Raw genomic sequence first — 7,794 nt, 5'->3', positions numbered from 1 at the left:
AGTAAATACTACTTTTTAAGTTTGGATAGAGTGTAGCTGGTTATTTGATAATAGAAACATTCCTCTGTAAACGATAATAGTCTCATCCTAAATTACCATTTCCCCATGTATTTACCATTTTTACAAAGCTATTTGTAAAGTTCTTTCATCAGAGATTATTTTGCCCCTAGTGATCATGTGTACTAAAGATTCCATCACAGTCATGAGCCATGTCTCTGACATTTGATACAAATATGGTTGGTTGACATCCCATTAAGTTCAAACGTAACTTGCAAATATAAGTTAAATTAACTTACCGTACGGCACTTGTCTCCCATTTCAAAGGTGTATGTTGAATTCTGCTTTCTTAAAAAATTAAAACAAATTTTATGATATTTAGAAATTTCTTTCCACCACAAAATATTTTGTGGGGCTGCTGAAAAACTTTAGAGCAAAGGTAAAATAACATGTGACTTTAAAAACAAGGAGCTTCAACTGTCATTTGGGTCATTTTCAAGGTTCTATTTTCTACCTTCTTGCATTGGCCATGATGGATAATAATTAGAAGGAAAGAAATTTAAATATATCTTATCCCCCTTGGTACAGGATTTCTATAACAGAAAATATAAAAAAGTAATCAATACTACATAAAATTTTACTAGTGTAGGTTTGAAACAGCCATGTTGGTAAAAGGAGGCAGCTCTTTGTACATCAGTGTTCAAAACAATTATTATAGGAACACTACAGTATTTTGTGGCCACTTCTTATTCCGTTTAATTTTTAATAATATCTGGAATACTTAAGAGCATCTGGGTTCCATTAAGAATTTAAAATCACTGAAGTCTCTGAATACATCCACATTCCACAGGACATGTGCCACGTGGACATTGTGTTGCCCTGGGTTCCATCTTTTATTGGCTGGTGTCTCTCTACCACACAGGATAGTAGTACTCTTTCAGTATGTTAAAAACTGTATTTGCTTTTAACTGTGGAATTCTAGTTGAAGATTCCTTCCCAAGTTGTGAATACACACACCCTTAGAAAGGATGCCAAATGTTCTGTTCCAAGTTACACGTGGCCAAAAGTGTTCCAGATGTTCAGAATCAACCATATTAGCTGTGTTTACACAGCCAGGAAAATGCATAACTTCGGAACCCTATTCGTGTGGAAAATTACAGTAGTTTCTTTCATTAATTTAGTTCCGTGTGTGTGGATAATAGGGCAATTGTATTAATTTGACCTTTGGACCTCACCCTTGTCCTTCAGCTATTATAGTCCTTACCGTATTTTACATGTGATCAGCAGTGGTCTTTGCTTCTCTCCCCTGTGGTTTCTTCTGTATTAATCATTACTTCATCTTATAGAAACTTCCTGAGGGCTGGGGCTATGCTTTAAAAGGTCTTTGATGCCTGGCACAATTTCCAAGAAACAAAACAGTTTTCTAGAGTTCTAGAATCACCGTATTTTCCTGGTTCTATGAGCCACATTGTTTTCCACATTTTGAACAACTCAGAACTTCACATTTCTGTAATGATGTCAGTGGAATATTTCAGCTGCCGGGAGAAGTTGAGACAGTTTTCTTTGCCAGCTCAGCGTTCCCCTTCAGCTCCACGGGCAACCCTGTGAACAGTCACCTAGTTACATTATTAGCACTCCAACTGTTACATTTTTAACTTAAATTTGGATTCCTTGTTGTCACTGAAAATGCCTTCAAAAAGATTGCTCAGTGAAGTAACGCAAAACCACTAGGGAAGAAACAGATAGCTTGTGCAATTAAAGGCAACAAGGCCAGAAAGAATGTAAAGGCCAGAATTCCTTTCCGTCACCCTGGGCAGTTTTTAGGGGGTCTCGTTTCCTCCAATTAGCCTCTGCTCCAGAGATTGACCCTAAGAAGGCCCACCCTCTGCAAGGGGGGCATATATGACCGTAAACCTAACATCTATAAAAGAAGCGGATCAAATGAGCAGGGGACACTTTGAGGTGTCAGATCTAGGCTGGACTTGGGAAACTGGGCGAAGGAGGTGCACCGTCGTTACCTGAAGCCAAAGGTCTGGATAAGGATACTCAGGAAGAGCAACAGGAACGATCAGAATTTTATGCCCGTGGGAAGGTGCAGAGATGGGGCTCTCCAACCAGGATACTGGGAGATGGAGCCGCACTCTGTGCTTGGCCACCAGCACAACAGCAGGAAGTATTCCACGTGCCTAGTACAGGTAAATCTCCCATTTGAAAAACAGGGTTGTTACTGGAACTCTTGAAAAGTGACAAGATGACATGGCTTTTTTCATTCTTAAATCCTAAGAGCCGATGCAGGATGTGCGACCTGCTCTACAGTGGGAGGCGCAAATACCGTCTTATCTCGTTTCTAAATCAAGTTAGAACTGGTTCCGAGTGGTCTTCCAGGTAACTCTTCCTGGTTTCCCCAATCGAGCTGCAACAGACCTTACGGCATTACTTTTCCATCTGCACATCCTGTCCATTTCCCCTGGGACCTCCCTTCCCAAGCCCCATCTGAGTAATTTACTCCTCTGTCAGCCTCAGAGCTGTTTTCTGAGGACTCTCCATCACCGTCACCCTGGTCCTTACACCCCTGGGTCTCCTGCACCCCTTCCTTCACACACCCTCCTGGCTTTGGAAGAGCTACATCCTCTAGTAGCTTCCTGAGAAAAGGAGTGTGAAAGGTAAAGTGTTTGAGGCTTTGCATTTTTCAAGATTTTATTCTCAATGACTAAAGAAAATAAAATCATGGAAAGTGGCAGTTTGGAAAGCCAACCTTGACTGAAGGATTAGTGTTGAGATGTGAAAGAGGAGTCTTCTTTTAGTTATACTTTGATGCTATTCTTACTGTTTCCTTTGAACAGCCAGTTCTTCATAAAGTCATTCGCGCATCATTTAAAGCTTTGCATTCTCCGAAAGCATACACTAAAAATAACAGGGCACATGGGATAAACAGGGTTGGGGCAGACCACACCACCCAACTTTATAACAGGAGCACCAACAAAAACAACAAACAACTATTAAAAAAAAAAGCTCAGTCAATCTCCACTAGAGCCTGCCCTATGCCGCCTTTGAACTTGGGAGCTTGCATTTTCCTCTTTGAGATATAAGGGCATTTGTTTCTAAGTGACCAGATTTCTCAAAATTAGAAATCTGATTTAGGAGCCTTCATCTTTTTTTTTTCCTTAAACACAAAGGAAAATACTTTTGCAACTTCCTTCTTTGTCTTCATGGCTTTACCAGATAGCTTAACGTTGGGAAATGCATAGCAGTTCCTGAAACCACTAACCCAGCCCTTGCTTTCACTGAAGGAAGGTACCTCTGTAGGATTTCTTTCTTAAGGTGTTTGCATATTGCTATGGCTTGCTTTTTAATTGTGAAGAAAGTTTGCTCCCGGCCTCTTAGAAATCCCATATCAGCAACATTACACTGATACCACCCCGCATTTATCAATTGTGTATGAGCTAATGCCCATTCCCAAAACACATGTGATAGTAGAACAAACCATACGTTTTGTCCTTTGAAAGACGTCAGGGCAAACACCACCCCTAGAATCTTAACACTGTTTTGGTTTGTTTTTTGCATCCTGTTTCCTCAATCCTCTCTCCATGTTTCTTTTCTTTTTTGCTCTACAAGCCAAAAAAAAAAAAGAAAAAAGAAAAAAGGCTTGATTTAGTAGTATTGTGTTCAGCTGTAAACAGAAACCTAAAATAAAGAATCTTAAATAAGACAGACGTTAACTTTTTCCTCACATAAAAGAAATTCAGAACTAAGATCATCTCATAATACAAAATTCCTGCTGTGCTCCAGCCATCACATCCACATCCCAGACAAAAAGAAGAGAAAGAGCAGATGGGCCTAAAAGCCCCCCTTTTTATGAAGTGTTGGGGAATGGGAAATTTCCCCCTCTGCCCCTCTCAAGTTCTTGTGGCTGGACCCAAGAAAACTAGCACAAGACAGATTAACAGGAGAAAAAGAAGAATTTTCATCTTGCACACAGAGGCCTCATAGAAATGGGGCCTAAGAAGTGGCCAAAGCAGGCAGCTTTTATACTTTTTAGACAAATAAACAATACATTTGTGAGGAATTGACAGGACAAATAAGCTTAGATTCGGGTGCCCAATTAGTGAAGAATGTAAACTCAGTTTGGGCTTTGCGGTCGTCAATTACAGAAGTAACTAGGTTTATTTACAGAGGCTTCTTGGCCCTGAGATCCAGATCTTTGGTGGCAAGGGTGTCTTTCCACCTCCATATGCAGGGAGAGCACCTTTCACATGAGACTATATTTCCTGCTTTTGGGTAGACAGAAGGGCGGGTCAGAGTATTCCTCCCGTGTTGGCCATTTCCTAAGTAACTTGAATTCAAATTAATCAATATGCCACGTGAGGCACACTTACCCAACAGAAGCCTTCTGAGAAGCTTCAGAGACCACTTAAATTATATCCCACTGGCCACATCTAGTTGCAGAAGGGTCTAAGAAACAGCGTCTCGTAGCCAAGCACATTTCCTGGGGTTTTGCTATTAAAGGAGAAGGGAGAATGGACCTTGACAGGCAATTGGCATTCTTTGTCACAGTATTATTTCAAAATATTTAATGCGTATTGAGCATTTTTTATACGCCAGAAACTGTCAAAGGTCAGTAAAACTTGATTTCTGTCAGTAGAGATAATGAACATGTGCAAAGTTAGTCATAAAAATTCACGGTAAGTCACACAACGAGGATTTAAGCCCAGTCATGGGTGTACCGCCAAAAACCGCATTAGTTTAACTTTTCTCTTTATATAGAGAGATTGCCACTTGATTTCCAGTCACAGCCAGGGGCAGAAAAATCATCTTGAAGCAGATTTTTCTTACACAGGAGGAGGAAGAACCAGTTCCAGTTCAGTTCGAGAAGTCAGAGACTTCTTGGAGGAAAGGAAGCTATACTCTAATCCTCTAAGATTTGAAGTTATGGAGTCTTCTAGAATCAAAATGATGACTTAGATAAAATTTCAGGACTAGGTATAGAAAATAGGGCCCCCCAAACAGAGTTACTGTAAAGTTAGATGGGGGACCAGCTCTGATACTGAGTCAGAGGAGTGGTGAACGGATAGTGCATCTGGGCCCCGTGAGGTCGGGTCCTGGGATGGGCCCAGTCTCCAGAACGCACCTTGTGCTTGGGAAGCACCCACCCACCTGAAAGAGCCTGTTGTTTCTAGATGTAGGAGCTGGGGTGCAGAACTGTAAGGATATAATCCTGGAAATTTCCTTCCCCTGTAGACCCACGGCCAAGAGTCCCTGGGGGAGCAGCCAGAGCAGAGGAATGAGCCCGGAGGACCAGGCCTTCCTCCCAGCTTGCAGGCATGGTTCCCTCAGGGCACGGGGCCCTTCTTTGCTTGCTTCATTTCCCCCACCTTTCTGAACAATATTTCATCTCTCACCAGCCCCAGTTCCATGCCTGGGCCGTTCTGCATTTCCAGCAGCCAGTAAGACGCAACAGCGCTGTTCCACGGAAGCGCACGCAAACCTCCACGCTGCCCCATCTGTGCAGTGACAGGCACCTGTCCGTTCTCTTGAGTCTGGGGCAGGGAAGGACGAAGCAGGTTTACCTGAACAGCTTTGGCCGGTTTGGCTGGGACGACCTTTCACTGAAGATGGCATGGAGAATAGGTAACCCGCACCCAAAGATCACTACTGCTGGAGAAAGATGCCACCTGCCTTAGCTTCCTGTTGCTGCTGTAGCAACGTATGACAAACTTAGTGACTTAGAACAGCACAGATTTATCATCTTGCTGTTCTGGAGGTCAGAAGTCAGAAATGGGTTTTATGGGCTGAACTCAGGGTGTTGGCAGAGTTGTATCCCTTGTGGAGGCTCCGGGGGAGAAGTCATTTCCTTCCCCTTCGGGAGGATGCCAGCATTCCTTGACTCAGGGGTCCTTCCTCCATCTCCAGTGCATCCCTCCAAACTCTGCTTCTGCCACCACACCTACCTTTCCCCTCCCTCTTATAAGGACCCAGGGATGATGCAATAGTCTCTCCATCTCATGATCATTAACTTAACAGCACCTGCAAAATCCCTTTCCAATGTCAGTGGTGCTCTCTTGCTTCTTGTATTTACTTATTTGGGCTGGAGCTGCTGTGAAACGTGCTTTGCCTTCAAATCAGCTGCTCTGCCTATGCTTTGGGCTAACACTTCCTTCAGGCCTTTTTTCTGGTGGGGCAAAAAGCAGCTCAGCACCTGTGCACGTTGCCTGTGCACATTCTCAAGTTCTGGGCATTGGAACGTGGACATCTTGGGGAGGTCGTTGCTCTGGCTACTACACCACCCTAGCACATGTGGCCTCTGTGAAAAGAGATTGTTTAGCTTCCTGCCTTGGACACCACTCCCCATGGCCACCTGTGACTCAACCGGCAGGCCGTCTGCTGCTGGGAATTCACTGAGGCAGGTCCTAGTGGAACAGACCCCTCCCCTCTGAGACACTCAGAAGCACCTAGGCAACCTGTACAGGTGCCGAGCTGCTTTTTGCCCCACCAGAAAAAAGGCCTGAAGGAAGTGTTAGCCCAAAGCATAGGCAGAGCAGCTGATTTGAAGGCAAAGCACGTTTCACAGCAGCTCCAGCCCAAATAAGTAAATACAAGAAGCAAGAGAGCGCCACTGACATTGAAACATTAATTTCCAATAGCTAATACATAAATATACAGATAGATATTTTAGCTGTTAAAAGTAAGTGAACATCTGAAAGAGCAGGTTGCTTCTAGGTGTAAGAATTGGAGTACAGAACTATTAGAACATAATCCTGGAGGTTTGCTTCTATGTATATATTCTCCTTATATATAATTTCAATAATATATACATTATTTCACATATACATAATTTCAAATACATATATGTGCATATATACCTACATATCTTCTATACCACAAGAGAATGAAAAATATAGAGGGGAAAAAACCCTCAAGCCAATAAAAGTGGGAAGGGGATAAGAAATAAAGTGATAACTGGAAAATAAAAAGTAGGATGGACAAATAAAAAGTAGAACGGACAGATATGAGAAACTAAAATAAACATGAAAAGGATAGTTTCATTCCGTTTAAAGACAGAAGCTCTCATTCATACTGTGATAAACAAATTTCAGCTCTTTGGTCTTTAAAAACCACACATTAAAAATTTTTTAATTGTAAATATGGAAAAGATATTCAAGGCAAATACTGATATAAAGAAGATAGGCTAACAACATAAATATAAAACTAATTTGACTATATGGCATAAAGCTTTTATTAATGAAATAGTCATTCCTTAATCATGAACCTATTCATTTGTCCCTGGGTATCCACTGGGGACAGGTTCCAGGACCCCTCATGGGTACCAAAATCCACAGATGCTCAAATCTCATAAAATGGCATAGTATTTGCATATAATCTACATACATTCTCCCATATACTTTAAATCATCTCTAGATTACTTGTAATACCTGATACAATATAAACGCTATGTAAATAGTTATAAATACAATGTAAATGCTACGGCAGTGTGCAAATTCAAATTTTGCTTTTGGAACCTTCTGGAATTTTTATTTCAAATATTTTCGATCCAGGCTAGTTGATTCCACAGTTGGAAAACCTATGGATACTGAGGGCTAGTTGTATATACCTATCAACACAGCTTCAAATATACAGCGACCAAAAATCGACGGAATGAGGAGAAATTGACAAATCCTCAACCACAGCAGGAAAGTTTATAACTCAAATCAAAATATCAAAGGATATAAAAAATTTAATATAATAATTCTTATTAAAAGAGATATAGAACCTACTCTTAACATGTAAAAACATACAGTA

At 41.5% G+C, this 7,794-nt stretch overlaps 1 long non-coding RNA gene across 1 annotated transcript; it reads right to left on the bottom strand.

Moving 5' to 3' along the window:
- Positions 1-2,726: 2,726 nt before the first annotated feature.
- Positions 2,727-5,344, bottom strand: LOC132413022 (uncharacterized). Its single transcript, XR_009516570.1, has 3 exons — positions 4,374-5,344; positions 3,487-3,605; positions 2,727-2,901 (listed from the first exon to the last, which is right to left on the bottom strand). It is a non-coding gene; the product is annotated as an uncharacterized lncRNA (long non-coding RNA).
- Between the last annotated feature and the right edge of the window lie 2,450 nt (positions 5,345-7,794).

This window comes from Delphinus delphis, chromosome 17 (assembly GCF_949987515.2).
Source record: "Delphinus delphis chromosome 17, mDelDel1.2, whole genome shotgun sequence".
Lineage (NCBI taxonomy): Eukaryota > Metazoa > Chordata > Mammalia > Artiodactyla > Delphinidae > Delphinus > Delphinus delphis.
The sequence above is the reverse complement of the archived record's forward strand: the minus strand, read 5'-3'. Positions and strand labels throughout refer to the sequence as shown.